General features: G+C 41.1%; 2 long non-coding RNA genes across 9 annotated transcripts in view; both read right to left on the bottom strand.

Annotated features, from left to right (window-relative positions):
- Window positions 1-20,842, bottom strand: part of LOC135306517 (uncharacterized) — a 207,583-nt gene that overhangs the window by 112,583 nt on the left and 74,158 nt on the right. For all 8 annotated transcript variants that reach the window (XR_010367321.1, XR_010367322.1, XR_010367318.1 and 5 more), the window contains exon 2: window positions 3,240-3,399. This is a non-coding gene — a long non-coding RNA (uncharacterized LOC135306517). The remainder of the gene's footprint in view (window positions 1-3,239; window positions 3,400-20,842) is intronic.
- Window positions 11,442-20,842, bottom strand: part of LOC135306523 (uncharacterized) — a 47,963-nt gene continuing 38,562 nt past the window's right edge. Inside the window, exons 2-3 of the long non-coding RNA XR_010367328.1 lie at window positions 12,213-12,306; window positions 11,442-12,042 (exon numbers count right to left, since the gene is read on the bottom strand). This is a non-coding gene — a long non-coding RNA (uncharacterized LOC135306523). The remainder of the gene's footprint in view (window positions 12,043-12,212; window positions 12,307-20,842) is intronic.

The raw sequence follows: 20,842 nt of genomic DNA, 5'->3' as shown, positions 1-20,842 counted from the left end.
CCAAAGAATGTCCATAAAGTTTTTAATTCATTTCAATGTTTTAGGAGACACTCAGCCAAGTTTCCCAAAAGCAGCTCTCTAAAATGTAACTCATACTCAAGGATCTAACCAAGCACCACAGGTTTCCCAGAATCACCAAGAGCCCAGCACTTTCCCTGTTCATGAGCATGTTTTCTTGTTGTGGCTGCACGCAGGAGTGGAATTCCTGCCATGATTTATTCCCATCCCAGGTCTCTGCTTTGTAGGTTCACTGCCCAACAACTGTAAGATACTGGCCAGTATTCTGAACTGCATAATCTTTTGTTATTTTGTTTCTCCTTTGTCAAAATATTCCAGAGGCTCAGCCTCTGCAGTTGTGACCAGCTCTTCTAAAGGGTTCAAAGGTGAGCTAGGTACATAAATATGTACAGATCAGTTTTTTTACTACAAGACTTTGAAAAGTGTTTGGGCACTCAGTTGCACATTATACACTGAGTTTTAGCTTTTTTGAATTTTTTTGTTAAAGATCCCGGAAAACCCATCCATCATTTTCATCTCTATCTACTCAGACCTTAGCTTTAATCAATTCATTTATTCTTAACTTGCTCTTCTTTGAAAATTCTGGGGCTTAGATTGATTAGGAAAAATCTCACCCTGCTCTTCTACTAACTAGATTACATATTCACCATTCAACTTTTTTAGGTTTTAGTATAAATCAAAACAAACTTAAATTATACCCCGTGCTCCAACTATTTCATTATGCTTCCCCTTTTGTCTGTATCAGCTGACCACTCTCACTAGATTTAGATATTACTGTCTGCAGCAGAAATTCTCCTGCTGCTTTGTGTTTGTACAGCAGGTACCATAGTGGGCTCCTGACCCCCTCCAGAAGCCTCAAAGAGCTCACACAAAATAAACTTTCAACAGCAAAATATTTTTGGAGAAAAGGCCACAAAATATCATTGTTGTGAAACATGCAGGTGATGTTGAATGTATCTTCTCCTTGGAGGTGAATTCTCTGAAATTACTGTCTTCCTGGAAAATCCTGCTCTGGGTCATAGTGCCAGATGTAAAGTTTCCACCAAAAGAGGGGAGAGAGAGTGGAAACAAAACTACAAGTAACTCAGAACAGTCTTGACTATGGAGAGTTGTCAGTCTTTATCAATATCTCTGATATTGTCAAAAGTGCCTTTCTAGTTTTGTCTTTGAGTATGCATTGCCCATTTTGACTCATTATTGTTTGTTTAGTCATGTGTTTTACACTTTCATTTGTATTTTGCTTGGATAACACAACAAAACTAAAAAAAAGAAATAACATTTTTATTTGCTGTGTGACCTGTTTGCGTTCCCAAGCTGAGGCTGGGCACAGACATCATCCATTCTCTCAGAAGAGAGGGAGGCACCAGAATATTTGAGACACATGGTGAACAGTCTGCAGGGAAAGGAAGATGTTTCCAAGGTCATATCTCAGGGCTGGGCCTCATCATTTTTTGTGTTCCATTCTAAGGTGACTGGAAGGCTTTTTGGAGTCTTTCCTTCTAAGCAAGTCATACATTGGCAAGGGTACTAGTTTTGTTGGTTTTTTCTGTCATCTCTGAACTACAAAGGTTTTAATTCAGGAAAATCAAAGCTTTGGTGTATCTCCTCCCTTGCACAACCACTCAGAACACAGCAAAGTTGAGCCTGGATTATTTGATTGCTTATGCACAGAACATGTTTTTTGTGCAATACTTATCTGTGTATGTTAACAGTGAGCATCAGAGCCCACGTTAAATGGCCAACCAAAAGCCCCAGAAGGCAGCTGAAAGCTTAAACTAATGGGCCTGGTTTATGCTCCAGAAGAGTTCTTAATTTGCCAAAACAGACACTAATTTTGAAATACCCCATGCTGCCACCACAGGAGATACATACTGACAACAAACACACAGATGCAAGAAATTCCTTATGCTCCTTTTCTTCAGACATAAGTGTTGTGATTGCAGGTCCTCTCACTTTGTCCCATTAACCCTATTTCAAAGCACGGTAAGTATGTAAGCCACTGATCATCTGGTTTGCTTAGCAAAGACAGAAAACATTTTTCCTGACACTGTTTCTCCTTTGGCATGCAGAACTAGTGGGCAGTCTGTCTAATATGGCTTGCTTCTAAACTGTTCAACCTTGAAAAAAAAAAATTCAGGATTCTAGTTTTGGTTAGCAGGGCCAAAATAATAACAACATATTGTTTCTGCCATCTATTCCCATTGTATTATATTTTTTCCTTAAAATGAGCTTTGGTCAACCTCTTATTTAAATGCTGAACAAGCCACCTAAGATACAGCCCAGACTGAAGAAGCCAAAGAGAGAAGAAAATGGTCATTAGAAGAAGGAGGGGAAAGAGTTTAAAACCAAAAGCACCGGCCAGACCTCCCCCATGGAAGGCTTCATGTCCCTTGAATAAACACAGTGCTAAAGAACTCCTTCATGCTACTCTCTGTGCTGCCAAAGCAGCAGACTGCTACTCACAGTAGTTTCTGCTGTGAATTCAGGCACAACTCGTGTTTGAAAATACATGAGATTGATAGCAACCAACTTGTATATACAATCAATTATGGTTCTCAACTGGAACAATGAGATTTTGCTTTTTTTGTCCTTTCTGTATCTTTTCTCAAACCTGCAGGATGTTAATCTATATAGTGGTTAACTCAGACTCATTGGAGAGTTCCTATCAAGCTCAGTTAACACTACAATATTGGTACAACAAGTTACCTGTGCTGTGCTAAAAACAGAGGTTGGCTCTACAAATGTCAGTGAGAATTTGTCAGTTCTGCTCCTGACTGAGTATGCACTTGGCCATGAGGGTAGTCCCCTAAATCTCATTTTACTAGCCATAAACAGAGTTGCTTAAAGACAAATTGTTATGCAGACCACTGCCATCTCCTGCCTGAATCACAAGCACACCAGAAGGCACTCAGGGATCTCTTATCTTCAAGCAACCACAATAATTCTCCCTTACAAGTCACACATGAATAAAAACCTCTTGTTTCTGATTAGACCATCTACAACTTTCTGTAAGCCTCCATTCCAGATTAGTCACTACATAAATGAGGCATAACATTGTTATTACTTCCTCCACCAAGTATACAAGAATCTTTACATAGTTCTTCAGGGCTCCAGGCAGAAATCTTAGCTACACAATTCACTCAAAAATCTTTCCAAATTCAAATGCTTTTCATGTCTTCAGGAATTTTCTGTTCAAATTTTTAATTGTGACATTTTCTTACCTTTATCTGTGCTCCACATGGTCTGTTACTGTGCTGCTCAGGACATTCTTTGACCTCTGCATCCCCCGGTGTCAGAAAGACTCTTAATTGGAATTCATTAAAATGGTTCCTAAACACTCCTCAGAAGATAAGCCACAAGCTTCCTTAGCAGAACCAGACTCTGCAGGTCACAAGAGCACAAGAAAAAGATGGCAATTGATTAAATTACAAAGTAGCAAATTAAAAGCTGATTAAAATTTTTCCCCACCAGTTTGTATTTTGACCAACTGAATTTGTAACCACAGGAAGTTACCAAGATTCCAGAAAATTCTAGACAGTTTTATAAACAAAAAAATTCCAGAGTTACAAGCACTCAACAAGTATTCTGCAAATTATCTGAGCTCACAACAAGGTGGAGGAGATTCCTCTGTCTGCCTATTGCACAATGCTACCTTCCTGTAAAGAATCTGTTGAAACTACTGCTAGAGATAGTCTACCAGGCAAAACATGAGCCTTTCTTACAAATTCTATACTTCTAAATACACAAATACCATTAAAAGGGAGGAAACAGCCTGCAACTTTGGCTTGTATTTCTAATTGTGGGCCCTGCTGCAGGAGCTGCATATTGAATAATTTAAAGTAATTTGTCTTGCTGCTTTATCTACCTATTATGTCCTGGTTAGTTCTAAATGCAACCCTCATGAAGCTTATTTTGGTTCATTTTATCTCCACTATTTTATGCAGAGTTTAGTTTTGAAGGAACTGTCTCTTCAGCAACAGGAGTTTTTTCATCTGTATTTCACAATGCAAGAAGATTTGTAATTTTTGCAGGTTTTTCTCTCTCTCTTCAGTTTTTAGGCATAATTTTTAAATAAAATTGTGTTCCTGTCTCAAAGATTCAGTGTTATAGGAGAACATATGCCTGTTTACTTCTTTAATGTGTCCTATGTCATGTTCACCTCACTGGCTCAGGACAGCTTGATCATAACCATTTTTCTCAGAAGCTGATTTGCCTTCTGTATGCACCACTGTCAGTCAGCCCTCTGAAGTCAAGAGAGTAACATTCATGTAAACAGTGAGCAAGTGAAACTGGAATCAGGCATTGACTTTTAAGATAGCTGTTTTCAAGTTCATTGCCACAGCTACCCCAGAGGAGACTCCTATTGCACTGTGATCATCTTGTCTGGCCTCTGATATGAGATACCCATAGGGCTGCTCTGAATTAATTCCTGCCGTGGGTCCAATAACTGGAGTTGAAGTAGGAGGATCTGTTTCTGAGGAACATTTGCTATCAACTGTAAAGGTTCAAGTGCTGGAAAATACAGTGAACCCTAACTGTAATATTTTGACAGCTGATTACCTGCACTGTTGGAAATATGCACATTTTTTCTGGTTGAATTTACCTGATATCAACTTATAGGTGCTGGAGCTTCTCAGATACCAAACTGTGATCAAACTACATTGCAGAGTTCTTTGCTACCAAACTATATGTCCTTCATTTTTGTTCATATTTATAAACTGTAATACTACTAATCTTACTTTTAAGGAGAAAAAAATATTTTTATAAATAACCTAAATTTAGACATTATGTCTTTGTGTGGAGTCACTCTTTTAAATAAAAGAGACAACTCCTACATTCTTTCCTGTACACTTGCTCTTAGCACAGTAACTTTATAGGTCTTTCTAACTGGCAGAAAATTTGGGGGCTCTACAAAAAGACTGTCTCAAATCCTTTGCAGTTTTACTATGATAGCTGCTGGCTTCCTACATCTCCTCACCCAACCTACTTTGTTTTAGCAGCCTAGAAATTCTGATGCTCTGGCAGGATGTTGTCCAGCAGGATGCAGGTCAGAGGCTTGACCCAACCCAGCATAAAAACAACAATGTAAAGACAACCATAAACAAGCATTTGGTCTCCTCAAAGCTCAGTTGCACAGTTTTTACCAGATGAAAATTACATTTGTGTTTGCTTTTAATATGACTGAACAAGATAAGAGAGAGACCATCTACCACACATTGTTGTGTTTTACCACCCCTGGTTTGGGCCTTGCTACTCAAATTCAGTTCTGTCTCCAGGCTGTTTATGATATGGGCATTCATTTTGACAGCTGGACTGATGAAACCTAGAGTCCCAAGACAAAGATGATGGCTGAATGCTGGTAAACTGAGCCACAGCACTCCAACACCAAGACAGGCCCCAGCAGCCTTCAGCTGAGGGCTCTGGACGGCAGTTCCAAAAATGCTGAGCTCCAACTTAAAGTTGCTTGCAATGAGATGAGCAGGAAAGCTACTGGTGGGTCTTCCACTGATCTCAGCATTGAGTATTTTGATACATCCCACTTGCAGTGAAGAGAAGTCCATGGGAGGAGACTGAGGTGAAGATGAAGATAAATGAAGCTGGTCCTCTACCCCTGCATACAACCAACATCTCACAGACCTATCTTCCCCTGATCAAGTCTGTAGTACATTTCTTTAGGATGCTCAAAGATTCCTAGAACATACATAATTTAAAAATCCATGTAATGTTTATGCAAATACTTTTGTTGCAGCCAAATTGAATTTCTTTCTATCTTTGGCTGGTTTTAACATTATCCATGCTGTAGCACATGCATGTGCATGCATACTCACTCTTCTGCATTCAGAAGTTGTGAAGTCAAAAGCACTAAAATGATCATCTACATTGCTGTGACTAGAAACTGTATCCCTATGCCAGAGTAATGACATTTTAATGAAAATATAACGATCATGTAATTTTAATTGTATTAGGAAGCGCTGCATTGTCTCAGTCTTGGACAATGTGAAATGATGTAACCTGGGATCATCAGTGGCATATATAGAACCAGGCACCCTTTTCTGACCCACACAGAGAGAAAATTAGGAACCCAAATCACAGAATTTGTTTTGCAAGATGTGATTCCTTCTTGGATATTTCTGACAATGACAGACACCAATGCATCACGAGGTGCTAGACATCACTCAGTACTGAAACAGTATTTGGGCACCTATCAGGGTTTTGAGGGTTAACCAGATGTGTCCCTAACTTCCCACTCACTTTGTTATGAGGGAGAAATAGAGATGTAAGCATTACAGGTGGAGGCTTCTGGCTGAGCCCCAAAGACACCTCAGAAAAACTATAAGCTTTTATTGTTGGGGTTTTTTTTTCTTTTTTTCCTCCCAAGCCATGGTGCTATTTGTGGAAAAGCAGCATTGTGACTCCCACTACAAGAGATGTGCCACTCCCTTCCTCTCCCAATCCTTCTTGTGCATTATCCATTGCACTGAGTTGTAATGAAGAGTGCCAAAAAGGAATAGAATTTTTTTGTCTTTCATTTTATTTTTTAAGCAATCTCCTCCTCCACCTCTTCTTTCTTCTACTCCTCCTCTTCTTCATCCTCCCACCCACCCCCATCCTGTCCATCTCCCCTCATCCTACTCACACACCACTCCCCCCCTTTACCGGTATCCAACACTGTCAACCCAAACACATGATAAATTGCCCTGTCAACAGAATTCATTCAGGGACCAATTAATTCCACAGAAATGAACCAGGAGCCATCAGTTGCTGAAAAACTCCAAGTGCAGGGAGCGAGGAAGCTAGCTTTGTGTGTGTGTGTGAGAGAGAGAGAGAGAGAGGCTTGGGAAGTTAGTCTGACAGAAATTGGTCATTTAATGCTTAAGTGCACTGTAGACAGCCCTGTCATAGCAGCCGGCATGGCAAAAACTCCCCCAGTGCTTTATTTATTAATTATGTGGAGCAGCACGGGGGTCACTTCACTGTCTCGATACAGACTCATCAACTTTACTTCTTGTCACTGGGAGAGATCCCACAGCATGTGAGATAGAGGGCCAGGCCTTTTTCTGGCTCTGTCTCCTGCCATCCTGCTACAATACAGGGTAGAAGCAAGTTTGGAAGAGGACCACTTGTGCCCTCAGTGAGAGCGGGCAGTGGCAGGTGGGGAGACGAACATTCAGAAGTAGAAGGCAAACCATTATCCCACTGCTGCCCACCTCTAGAGCAGGGATGGTGGGAGCCTGGAGATTTCATTTGCAAAGCTTCCTCATTATCCTCCTTCAAACTCTCCTTAGCCATGATGCCTGCAAAAATCTGACAGCAGTTAGGCTGCTGATGTATTATGAGCACTGCCTATCCTGCTGATCAATAGAGTCTCATTGCTCCTTACTCTATTCCCCCAGCTGTACTAGCCATTGCTTCTTGGCTCATATTTGAAAGCTCTCTGAGGGCAAGACCATCCTTCTCTCACACAAAACTACACCACCAGGCAATGCCTGATTTCTGAGAAGTGCTCCTCAGATGGCAGTAACAGAAAGAATAATAACAACAGCAACAATTCTATCCTTGCACAGAATTACAGAAAATAAGGCTGAAGTTGACCTTAGGAGATTGATAAGACTATGCCTTTGCCAAGGCAGGATCAACCACCATTAAAGTACTAAACCTTTTTGTCTGGCCTGTTTTTAAGAGCAACAACAAAGGCTACACAACCTCCCAATACAGACCGCCTCAGTGCTCCACCACCCCATTTTGCTCTTCACCCTGCTGTGATTTTAGGGTTTGAAAATACCAATTCTCTCACAAATCATCAAGCCAAACCCTGAAATCTATCTCCACCTTTAAGTAAGAGACATATGTCTCTACCACGTGATATAAATTTACAGATGATGCATGTGCTGCTCTTTAACATTTTCTTGCTTGCTTATAAAACAACAGGATGCATTCTAGTTTAATCTAACAGAACATGCATTTTTCAATTGGGCCAGCAGAACCAAATTGTCATCCTCCATTAGACAGCTTAAAAACATGAAGAAATCCTGGGAGTGGTGATAGTGCACTAGCATTGCAGATTTTAGACCTCTCACTAGCAGCTCTGCTCTTCAAGTACCTTCACTGAAAAAGAAACAACTATTCCTTCACACTTGATGTCCAGTGAGGAACTGCACTGTTGGACCCTTCCAGCTGACCCTGAGATTAGCTCAGCAAGGTGCTAATAATGCCAAGGTTGTGGCTTCAGTCTCTATATGGGCCACTCACTCAGGAGCTGGACTCCATGATCATTGTGAGTCCCTTCCAAGTCAGACTGTTCTGCAGCATTATTTCATCTGATGCCTGAAGAAACAGAGCTATACTTCAAAGTTTTGGATTCCTGGTCTGGATTTTCCTAACCTTTGGGAATATTCAAGAGCAAGACTTAAGTGCTTTTCTTCTGCAGACATCTCTCCAAATAAACACCTGTCTCTTCATTCTTATCAGCGCAATAAGGAAAAGCAAAACCAGCAGAAGTCTGAGTTGGTGAACTACCGCAGTTGTATCTTGGCAAAAATCTGTTGCCTTTACCTCTCCCAACCCCACCACGGCTCTGTTTAAAGAGGCCAGAAATGCTTTCCCTGCCTATCAGAGGGGAGAACACACCTAGCAGTTTAGACACACAGAGACCTCCAGCACATCAGATGGCATATTAGATTTAGTTTAATACCACAAACTACAAAACCATACTCTCCTGAGTTGGAGCTACAGTTAGATCTTTCTAAGGCTTGGAGGACACATTGGAGTGCTATACTAGGCTGTTTCCTTGTACCCATCCCTATCCAAAAGGCAAACTTGGAAGATTACAATTCCACATCCACCTTACAGTATCTCAGGCTAGGTGACAAATTGGAATAACTGTGTTAATTTCCTCAAGATAGAGTTGTTCTGTACAAGCCAGGGAGAGAGATCTATCCTGTCCTTGAGACAACACTATCTCTAAAGATCATATCTTGAACAACAAGAGACAGGAAACAAACATCTGATCTAATGGCAATCTGTATCTACATATTTATCTTTATTTATAGCTCCACTCTCTCAGTAATCACTCAGTAATAGGTAAACGTTAGTGTGTGGTGGAAGGTACAGTCTGATCAGGAAACTCATTTGACAAAGGACTACTGAAGTCACATGGGATCCATACAAATCCCTTCCACAATCAACCATGGTAGTGTTTCTCAATCAGGCTTTAAGAGTGCTATTTAGCATCCGTCTGTTACTAATAACCAACATTTTATAGAGGAATTTAGATGAAAAAATGTTTTCTGTTCCTTAATTCCATGTAAGAAAACGAAGAGAATCCTTTATTTTGTCTAATGAGTAATTTATGTAGGCAAAGATGATTTTAGCTAATCTGCAGGATGTACAGTCTGCAGTAATATTTACCACTGACTCTTAGGTAGCTGCTTATTAGCATGCATGCAGAAACAGTAACCACTCCCTTCACTTTTTGTAATCATCACAATACAGTTTTAGTCAAAAAAAGCCTGGTCATTTTCCAATGGGAAAAAGCCTAACTCAATGACCTCAGGGATTGCTGAAAGTTCCATTCTTTTCTTCCCTATGCTGAATTTAAATTGTGATGGGGAAAACAATGAATTTTAAAAGTGAAACTTCAATATACCATTGTCATTTGTTGGCCTTCAAAAACCTCATATTTCAGATATTCAGAAAAGGGATCATATTACAAACTAATTCTCTCAGGTTGCAGATAATATTCAGAAAGGAGAATCTGACTAATTTTCAGTAGATTATAGCTTCTTTGTATCAGGAATCATTAATTTCTTGAAACCACCAGTATTGCTGATGTCACTGAGATATTGTAGTGACACTACAAATAGCAAAAACAGAAGAAAAATAAATATTTTCAAATAATCCTACTTGGTACCAGGAATAAATTACCCTTTCACAGAGCAGGCATGACAGAAGAAATCAGATAGGAAATAGTCTTGAGAGTGGAGGACCTGATAACAGTCAGGTCAGAAAATTTACTTTTGTCTTGGACAGACTTTCTTATGGAGATTCTGATTGCCTTCGTTGCCTAGAAAGACAGGCAATAACAGTTTCATTCCATGTATGAAAAGATATTTTGGACTTCCATTTGCTTATTCCAAGAGACATCCCCATTACAGGAGCACCACGTATTTTGATGTTTTAAGCTTGCTTGAGACTTCGGCCTCAAGAAACTCTCTCTGCTGGTTAAAAACTTCAGTTAGTGTGTCCCTGCGCTGCAGCTTTGCTGTGAACATTGTTTGGCATAGTCACTTCCTCTCTGAAGCACACATTTGTCCTTAAAGTATCTTGTGGTAGTATGTGACAACTTACCTGCTGAAGCTAAAACACAACAGGTCATTAGTTCCTAGTGTGAAAATGTCAAACCACTTCACTGTTTACTGGGGAATTACACTGGGACGCAGCTGATAGTGATTTATGAGGAGGAGTCTGGGGGTTTCAGAGGGTACAAACAATCATCATCCACTTATGCATATCAAGGACACAGACTTTGCAGTATAACTAATACTGACAGTCAGGGAAAAGAATCCTGTGGTTCTAGGAGATCAATATGGACTATCATGAGCACTACTATTGCTGATACCTTTTCTTGTAAGAGCAGCGTGACTTTGTAGGCTGTTAACTTAGTCAACAGCAGAGGATGAAAAGTGGTATTTGGCTGATGAGCTTTCTAATAATGGGGCTTGCTATCTGCAAGTGTTCAGCAAGTCAGACAACAGCCTGAAAAGTCCAAAAGCAAAAAATGACAGGGATGACTTTGTGTTTTCGTCTTACTTTTAACCCTTTCACCTTTCAGTTGCATGGCTAGTATAATTACATTCTAAAGTGAAAGTTATTTTTTAGGGTAATATTTTTTCTCCTGCTGCTGACATTTAAAAGAAAATACACAATTAAAATGTTACAAAGACAGAATAGTTTATAATGCCAGAGTCATCCCAGCCTTGGATATGCAGAGGGCTTAATACACATAAAGCAATATGAAGACTGTATATAGTCTTCATATTCTCTTCTTGTAAAACAGATGCATCTGCCCAAGACACCAAAACAGCTCTTCTAATGCAAGGAGTTCTGGACTCACTCCCCAGAAGAAGTTGTTGTTGGTAGCTTAAAGGACAGCAGAGAGCTCTGACCCCATCTCCTCCTTCTCAGGCCATTTTTCCTATTTTAAGCTACTGCATACAGCAGCTTTCAGAGTGTGGGGGTCAGGGCTGGGACCTAATTACTTTAACAGTATTTGTAGCATCACAGCACAAAAGATCACTTGGAAATCTCAAGTTTTTGTTGTCTTTTTTTTTTTTTTAATAGGCTGAACTGAATGTTCTCACTGATACAGCTGGAAGCACTCAACCCCATCCAGGTGCATTTGCCCATGGTTGTTCTTAAGCGCATGTATCAGTGTGCCCAACACACTGGAGGAGGCAGGATCAGGACTGCAAGTCTGGGCTGTATTAGATGCAAAGTACCTACTGAAGCCTGCAAGGACTGAGGGCCCACACATTTGAGACATGTATGTAAGAACCTGGTGTAACAGGAGGACAGAATTCTGCCATGAAGGTGGGAGGAGCTGCTGTCATTGTGTGAGCAGAGGAACCTTGGTTTGGCCCTGGAGCTTACAATGAGTGCTTGTTTTCCAGCAGGTAAAGCCAAGCTGCCTTCACTTTCTGCATGATGAGAATTTTCAAAGAGCACCTGAATAATTCAGGGAGGCTTTGATCTGAGTGCAGATGGACACAGGCATGAACTGTTTCCAGAGCCAGCTGGGAAGCAGCATTCCTGGCACTTCTCACCTCCTGCCACTTCTCCTTGACATCCGATCCTAGGCCAGCAGCTCTCCCAGCTCCCATTGTGTTGGCAGCTCAGTGACATGTTTGGTGTCAGTGGAGATCCCACAGCCTCTCTGTGCTCCCTGTTTACCACTTGAGAAGCGTGATGGGGCATGAGACTGCACACTGCTCCTCAGGTCTCCTTTCAAGGATGGATGAGATTGTCCTTGGGGAGAAAAGGTCAGTATGTCCACCTCACTGCTTGGCTGAAATTGGCCCTCATCCAGAGGCAAAGGTCTCTGCAAGGGATGTTTGGGGTGTATTTTTGGGACAGTCTAAGTAGGGGTAGAGCTTTTGTGTGCAGCCATGAGAGAAGGTGATGAAAGGAGCTTTTACCAGGTCTCTGTGGTCTCCCTGTTACTCCCTTCCTTTTCCAGGTAATTCTGCATCTTGATCAGGCTTTATTCAGCCTCTCAGGGTTCACCCTGACCTGGAAAAATCATCTGTGATATACATCAGTCCAACCAGGAAAAATAATCTAGTCCTTTACTGTAAAAATTATATGCCTTTCATAGTGTATTTACAGTTTCTGGTGTAATAGTGACTTGATGCTACAGGAGTGACTTGATTTTGTTCAAGTACATGGAAAACATACACTGAAAATTCTTTTATTCTTGTTTACTTTAACAGAATAATTCTGGATTTACGTCTGTAAGTCCATGAGGAGAGTGAGAGTCAGATTGTGAGTTGATGCATTCAGCAAGATAGAATTTTTTACTTGGTTTTGTTTGGGTTTTTTACAGTCCTATTTCCATATTTCCAATGATCACTCTTTAAACATGCTTTTTGTCTCTTCTCTCTCTCTCTCTGACTAAACTATTAAATTTTATATGAGCCATGGAAGTTTTTCTGATTTCACTATATCTCCCTATATTGCTTTGTGGGGCTGGACCTCCACTGTGCTAATGAGTCAATTCTACCTTTCACTGAATTGTTTGTATGTTCTGACATAAAAGGATGGGGATGAACAGAAAAAAAGCAAAAGTTAACATGACTAGAGGGTTCCTATGCAATCCTTGTATCATATAAAAGCATTGCTCTGTCATATAAACAAGACACAATATAATTCTTTTCCCTCACAGTAACTGCCTTTCTAGCAGCTTTCTAAGGACATGTTTGAATGTATCCCACCACCATGGTTTCTCAGTTCTGGCTGAGTCCTTTCTCAGGCTCTGCTTACTTTGACTCCAGACTAATACAGGACTTCCCAGGAACTCGGAACCTTGCCCATTTTACAGCTGGGGACCTGAGGCACAGGAATTAATTATTGCGTGCATGGTCACACTACAACTCATGGCTCACTCAGCAGAGAATCGAAGTAATGTCATTTAGATGCCATTTAATGTCACTTATTATTTGATTCGCTAGACTGTTCTTCCCACAGCTGATCACTTTTGTATGTAAATGGCTACTTGAGCTGGAGGAAAGGCACTGTAAACTTAGATCTCGAGAGAGGTAAAGAACTGATGAAAAAAATGTAACAGGGAACTATCTGGCAGGTTTACAGAGGGGAAGATTGTGTTGTGATTAGCAGTAGAATGTGCAGAAGTATGGAAACTTTCTTTTGTAATGCTGATGGCTCTGCTCCCTAGAATTTTCTATCACTTTTCAGCCAAGCAGTGACATGTGCCTGTGAGGCCAGAAATGTGGTCTGTGTCCCAAGATGAACTGAATGTCCTTCAGAATGAGAACGATATTTTGTTGTGTGTTATTGCTTATTCAGTGTCCTCTGGTCCTTGCTTTTTCAGGAATACCAGAAGTGGTAACTTGGTGGATAGGCTGGATACACCCAGTCCTGCAGTTCCCAAGCCAGTTTTCTGCTTGTGGATTTACCTGACATGGAATTACAAGTTTCACAGAATTAGAATCTGTGTCCTGAGAAGAGATGAAAGGTTACGAATAGGACTTAAGGGATGAAATGAAAGAAAATAAGCAGTCCTGGAGTGCAAAGATGCAGGCAAGCAGTATTATCTGGATGTGTTGTCCAAATCAAGCCCATATGTCTGTTCAAAGGAGTACTTTATACATGCACAGTGTTTGCAAACTCAGGCCGTGATTAAACAGCAATGACATGTAGCAGCCTATGAAGGAAAGCAGCGGGTGCTGAAATGCTTAGCTGTTTTTCTTTTGAGAAATCAAGTGTGCTTCAAAGATAACAGGCCATGAAGATTAAGCTGCTTCTGCACCAAAAGAGGAAAGCAGATGGAGCCACCAGCACTGCCACAGATGAGTACACAGAGATGTTTAAAGGCTAGAGATTTTATCAGTCCCTGCTCAAGGAGGACTGGAGGTTTCAGCTGTGGAAGCTGGAGAGAGGCAAAGAGGAAAAGAAGGGGAGGAACATGAAGTAGAAGGATTTCATTAATTAAAAGAGATTAATTAGCACCATAGAAGCAGGTACCATGGATTACAGCAACTGCCAGCAAAGAGCAGTGACAGCTGCAGCAGGGCTGGCCGGCCACTGCCACCCCAGCCACTGGCCATGTCCACACCTCAAGCCTCAGGGCAGTAAAGCCAGGCAGCTCAGGGGTCAGAGTGCTCCCAAAGTGAGGGTAACTTGGAGGATGGATCTCAACAGGACAGTGGAATGAGCTGGTGCTGGTTTTTGTACATTCCATGTCACCTTGAGCAAATCACTGATCTTGCTATGCTCCAGTTCCTGAAATAGGGAGATAATTCTTCTGAACTGCCAATTTAAATTGTAAGACCTTTGGGGCAGAGAGTAGAGCACGCCTTCTATTATATTTATAAAGGATCAGTAAGCATTAAAGAAGTGCTGCAGTAAAGACCTAGTTAGCTGGTAACCACAGTCCAGATGCACAAAGCTAAAGTTAGAAAAAATGTTCATGCACTCCCCCTCCACCCCTCAATATACCTTTCATATCAATCAATTATTTCATAATTTAGCTATGCCAACAGTATTTTGAACTAACCTGGAAGCAAATATTACCAGTTTGTTTGTAATTCTATTAAAAACATTTTCACTTTAACATTTTCTTCTATTTGTAAAACACCAGAACGCAGAAGGGCTCTAAAATTAATATCATCTTAATTTTGCCAAAGTGAAACATTCACATTGATATTAAAATTGCTTCATACTTGTTTAGCCAAACTTCTCAAAGTATTACAGATCACAGAATACTTTTGATTCCCAAGAAACTCTGTATTTAGAGCTATCATTATGACTACCTCCAGCTTGTTCCACTGCAGCAGCAAAAGTAACACATACTGTTCACATGTGAAGCATTTTAGTATTTGCTATTCAGCATCTATTAGTCCTGTAAAAATATATTTATTTAGAAGCCAAATAAAGTGTGTTAGTTCAGTTCTGTATATGCACAGCACTGGAGGATTTGATCTCCACTAAAGGCTCAATTTGTTCCTTAAAACCACAGCATGTTCTGTGTATGCCAGAAAAAGACTAGAAATCTTGCAGAGTGGGGGGAGCTCTGGGGAGGCTCCTGCTCCTAGCTTTCTAACTCTCAACAGCACAGAAGAGTCCTTGCAGACATTTATTAGCTTCCCATTTGCCTCAGTTTCTCCCCACACAAACTGAAGATATTACTTAATATGCTTGACAGTATGTTGTAGGGCAAATATATTTGTCTCTGTTTGCAGAGCAGACAGAGGTTTGGGAGGACAAAGTAACAGAAACAATTGGGATCTCCTAGAACAGAAACACACAGAGTTTGTCTTCAAAAACCTGAACATCCTGGGCAGATTTTAAGAATCTCTAAAGACAGAAAGCTAAACTCCAGCAATAAGTTGGGTTTTCTCCTGTGCCTTCAGATGTCACTGCAAGTCACACACATCATCTGGATTCCAGCTTGGGGGAAAGAGAATGTGAAAACTGCAGATACATTGCTGTTGACCCTTCCATTTGGATTGAAACATGTGAGGAACCCATTCTTGTCTCCAAGCACTGGGGCAAGAACTACAATATGAAGCATAGATTTACGATGTGACACTGGGTGAATCACTTTTTCCCTTGTCTCAGCTCCCCACTGCAAGCAGCAGGAGGGAGATAAAAGACATACCTCCTAGAAACACTGGAAAGACATAGTTCACCCTCATCCAAGCACACAGTGTCTTCAAAAAAGATGCATCATAAGCTGATTTTGACCTGAACTCTCTGCTATCCATGAGAGCTCCCTGCTCCTTTAGGATGCTGAAGCCAGCAGTCCTGTAAAGCTCTGTACCTGCCTGCTGTGCACACAGCAACCATCTCAGCACAGTGTCAGACTCTGGGCTGCTCCAGTCTATTTTATCACAATTTACTTGGTAACAGGTTACAAATGTGGCATCTGATGAAAATAATGAGCCTTGATGTCACTTAGTGCACAAGGCTCCCTGCGTGTGTGCAGGGAATAGCAAACAACAGCCAGCCTGGCCTCCTCACAGGTGCCAGCACAATTGGTCCCATGGCAGCATCCTCTTTCTGTGCTCTGCCTCAGCAATCCTCACCACTAGCCATGTTCAGGCACCACCAAAAACTCACTGCAGCATCAAGCCCAAGGACTACTCTCCACTGTGACAGGTCAATGTCCTTTGGAAACTCACCCAGTGGCCAGGTCTCAAGGACACTAGTTATGCCCTCAGGGGCTTCTGTGTCCCATTTCCAGAGGCACAGGTCAGTCAGGAGCAGGAACCAGCCACTGTGAGGAAATGATCCCTCTTTTCACCTTAACATTCTTAGTATGATGGAAAAATGTTCAGTGAAGAAAATCCCACTAAAAATCTAGAGGAAAGTTATCCAGCTCCTAAGTGATTAAGTATCCCTGGTCTTAGGGGCTGGTCAAACCAAGAGAACACTCACTCCTACCCAAGCCCCTTTGCTCTTCTGAGTCTTATTTTTTCTGTTGCTTAATGGAGACAAAAGTGCTCCTTATACTCCATGGGATGGCCTTAAGGGTAAATCTGATAAAGAACAATGTGGGGCTATGGACAAAGATAAATGTGGGAAGAGTGCAAGCAGCTGTCATGCAGAGCAGAGAGTAATGCACCAAAGATGGGATAACCATAGAAAATATCACAAAACAAGTGCTAAAGCAGATATAGGAATGGAAGTAAAATTAAAGAAGGTAAAGGCTGTGGAACAGAGCCATGATACAGCTCTTCATTTATTCTCTGATATTTTGTCTTTTTCTTATAAGTTGGGATTTTCCAGAGATTTTTTCAAAGTTTCTACCAAAAAAAAAACAAAACCCCAACCAAACAGAAAAAAAACCCACAACAAAACCCCAGATAACACACACCTTTAGATGGAGAAGTAGGACTCTGTATTTTTGGATGCTTTGGCTAGATATCCAGACTGATGTCTGACTGACACTGTCTGGAACGGGCCAGGTTTAAATACTTGAAAATCCCCTAGAGGAGTCACCTGATCAGAGAAGAGGAGCTTTGTAGCCCCTAACATTTACTATAACCATTATTATTACTCATTTCACTGTATAAAAATATACCATGACTACCTACATACTTACCATCTTTTGGAAACAGGAGACAGTATAGAAAAGTACCATCTTTATTCTTTCCAAATACCAATATAAATGTTGCCCAAGACGCAGAAGGATCTTGCAATACTGGTGCTGGACTAACAAGCAAGAGGTGAGGGTTACAGCTCTTATTTTGCTCTCCTCTGTGGTTCAAAATCTAAATACTTTATTTCCTATGTGTGAGGATACAGTCTTCCCAAATTTCAGATCAGTTGGATTACAAAGCCAAATTATTATCTGCTTGCCTTTTTTTTTTAAACAAGAGACAAATCCTATCATGACAGGGGCTCTGATCTCACGAGAGACTTTCATTACTATTGTAACACAAACACTAACCCCACTCCTCTCATTAAAATCTCATCTTCTTCCCCAGAGCTTCAACACTGCTCGTAGTCAGGTCACTGAACATAGCCCATGTGTAAAGGGAAATGGCAGCAGGACAAGAGAGGGTGGATGAGGACATGCTGAATACTTATGTTTGTTGAGCTGGTCACAGTGACACCTAGCTTTTTTTTCCTGAGTTGACAGCATAAAGCATACAAGAAATGTAAATCATAGCTTTGGGTGTGCATAATCTTGCACTGAATCTAACACATAAGTATCTGAACAGAGAAACAACAATGTATAAAAGGGCTTTTTTTTAGTCTAGCAGAAAAAAAGCCTAACAAAAAACCTGTGGTTTAGAAGATAGAACACAAATTCAGATGAAAAATATACTCCACTGTTTTAATTTACTGTGATTAGCAACTGAAAGTATCAACTAAAATAGTGAGTTCTTACTCTCTTAATGTAAACTGTACACTATGTGTCTTTCTCAGGTCAAAGTAGATTATTTCAGGATTCCTTCTGCATGCAAATTTATTTTTTCTGTTACCTACTTGTCCACTGCTGTCAGTCCCTCACATGATCTGTATAATCTTTCCTGATCTTGATCAGCGTGCCAAACTTTGTCACACCTACAAATTCTTGTTACATGTTTATTACTTTTTCAAATCATTAACAAATATATTAACCAATTCTGACATTGTTACAGATTGCCTGTTTTGCCTGAATACTTCTTTCAGCAATATGAGAATTTTCACCACACCCCTTGCCAGTCTGCTTCCTAATGGATTCTCATATTTGAAGAAATTTTTTTTCTACTATCACTTTAGTGTATGTGAGTCTCCAGAATACGTTAGCCAAGGCATTTTCACTGTCCAGAATAGTGTGAGAGTGCCCCACCTCTAAGTCTGAGCATTCCTATTTTGCAGAGGTAAAAATATGCCACAAGATCCTGATGCACAAAGCATTTACATGTCTAATTCTCACTGAATTTTTATCCCTTATAGGATCTCAAATGACTGTGGGGAGAGCACTCTACTTATTTCTTTGGAAAATCTTATTTCTTTGGAAAAGTGCTTTAGAAGTACAAAAAGAGACTCCCAGCTCCAGAGAGCCTCCATGCTCACCCGCACACCACATCGCAGAGTCAACAGACAGACCCACTAAAGCCAACGTGTGAGGCAGTTACCATGCTGCTCCATCAGCTCTGGTCTCCAGCTGTGAAACCCACAGCCATGAGCCACTGGGAACAGCTCTCCAGACCAGGTGGATCAGCTACTGGGGATCTGGAAATTCCTGGCCAGTGTGATGGTCTGTATGAGCAACGGGAGCAGGGCTGCAGCCTCAGCAGCCCCTCTGTCAGCAGCTAGGGAGACTGGCATGCAGACACAGCTGGACAATCCACCTTCCACGTATGTGGAAGCCAACACTGCCAACAACACAGGGGCGAAACCAGGTGATCTTTAAGGCCCCTTCCAGCCCAAATCATTCTGTGATACTCCTCAAAATGCCTGCATAAACCAGGCCAGCTCAACTTTGCCCAGAGAACTCTCTGTCTTTACACACTAGACCCCCTAACCCCTGGGGCCTGCTGACTGCGACAGATAGAAAAGCTCTCTGCAGCAGTGTCTGCTGGAATGTTTTTTAATTATCTCTGGAAAGTATGGACTGTGTATCATCATTAACTGGACTAAACACTGACGGTCAGTGAGTCAGGTACCAGTAAACGGTGCAATTAACAGCCAGAGGAGAGAAGTGTATTCAATCTGAAAGCTTTCTTTCTCAATCCATCTCCACTCATCACCCAAAGTGCTGAGCAGCGGACTTTTACTTTCAATTACATTAATCAGGTTAATTCCAAGTTAAAGTCAACATTTTAATCAAGAGGCAGAGAAGTAGAGGGCTGAGGGGAAGAAAGGAAGGAAAAGAAGGGCAAGAGGAAGCAGGAGGAAAGGAAATGTGCAGAGAAAGAAAGCAAGACATTAAAGTGATAGGCACCACTGAAAAAATAAAATTAAATAAGTAAGGAATAAGCTTTTATGTCAGACCTCTAAACGAAAGGGATTAGCATTTACCTCCTGTGTAACTTTGGTATACTGGGCAATTGCAAGGGGAAACTGGACTATATCAGAGCAGCTTCAGAAATGCTGTATTTTATGGAAAAAACTATCCATATAAATATCTCTTCAAAAGACTCTGTAATGACCTGAGTCACAGACCCATCACACCATGACTTCTGTTTGCCCAGGCAGAACTCTCCTGCGTGCCCTGTAAAGCTTAAAAACATTGCATACCTAGAAAAAATACCAAGTGCTCCATCACACTGAACAGGAGTTCCACCTGCACCCACAGGTGAATGAATCCCATTAGAGATCAGGTACTAATGACTACAGAAATATGGCATTAAGTCTTTCAAAAAAGCCTACTCTGATGTGCCCATTTTATGTCCCTGCCAGAGATTTGTTTAACTAAGTGAATAGTTAGAGATACCCAGCTTCCACTGAATTTCCAAAGGACCTGGGAGCCTAATTTCATTGAGCTCCTTTACTGATCACATTTACAGATGATCCAGATTTGCAAAGGAAACCACATAAAGGACTGAAAGGTCCATCTGGGCTGAAGGTCCTCCCTCTTGCCAGGTGAAACATAATGTGTGTGGGGTGAGAAGCAGAGATTTAAGAGTTTTGGCTTTGGCCCATCACACCCTTTCTTTCAGAGTTGCATTAGTTACAGAGAAAGTTCAAGGTGCAGCTCCTGTTCTACAGAGCCCTACTGAAGCCTGAGTCCTGAGGAGCAATCTCACTGGCTGTGTGTTTCAGGACTATCTCCTGGACAGTGAACCTGCAAGTGCATAGACTGAATCACTCATTTTGGGCCTGAACAAAGTCTGCTAATCCTTGGCTCACAGCACAATGCCAGTTTCTTCTCTTGGAGTCTTGAACAAAAGTCAGAGGGACATTCAGTACACAGGAAAACAAAAGCTGGAGGAAAGCAAACTTTCTGTAGGAAGGAAGCATATGATAGAACAGATTGACTACCAGGAACACTTAATCACCTCCTGACTCTAGTACAAACCTCACCCATGACCTTGGATGAATTGTTTCTCCCAGACACATTAACCATGCAATGGAGACAGCAGTGCCACTG

This window comes from Passer domesticus, chromosome 8 (genome assembly GCF_036417665.1).
Source record: "Passer domesticus isolate bPasDom1 chromosome 8, bPasDom1.hap1, whole genome shotgun sequence".
Classification (NCBI taxonomy): domain Eukaryota; kingdom Metazoa; phylum Chordata; class Aves; order Passeriformes; family Passeridae; genus Passer; species Passer domesticus.
Note: the sequence above shows the minus strand (reverse complement) of the source record. Positions and strands in the feature narration are given on the sequence as shown.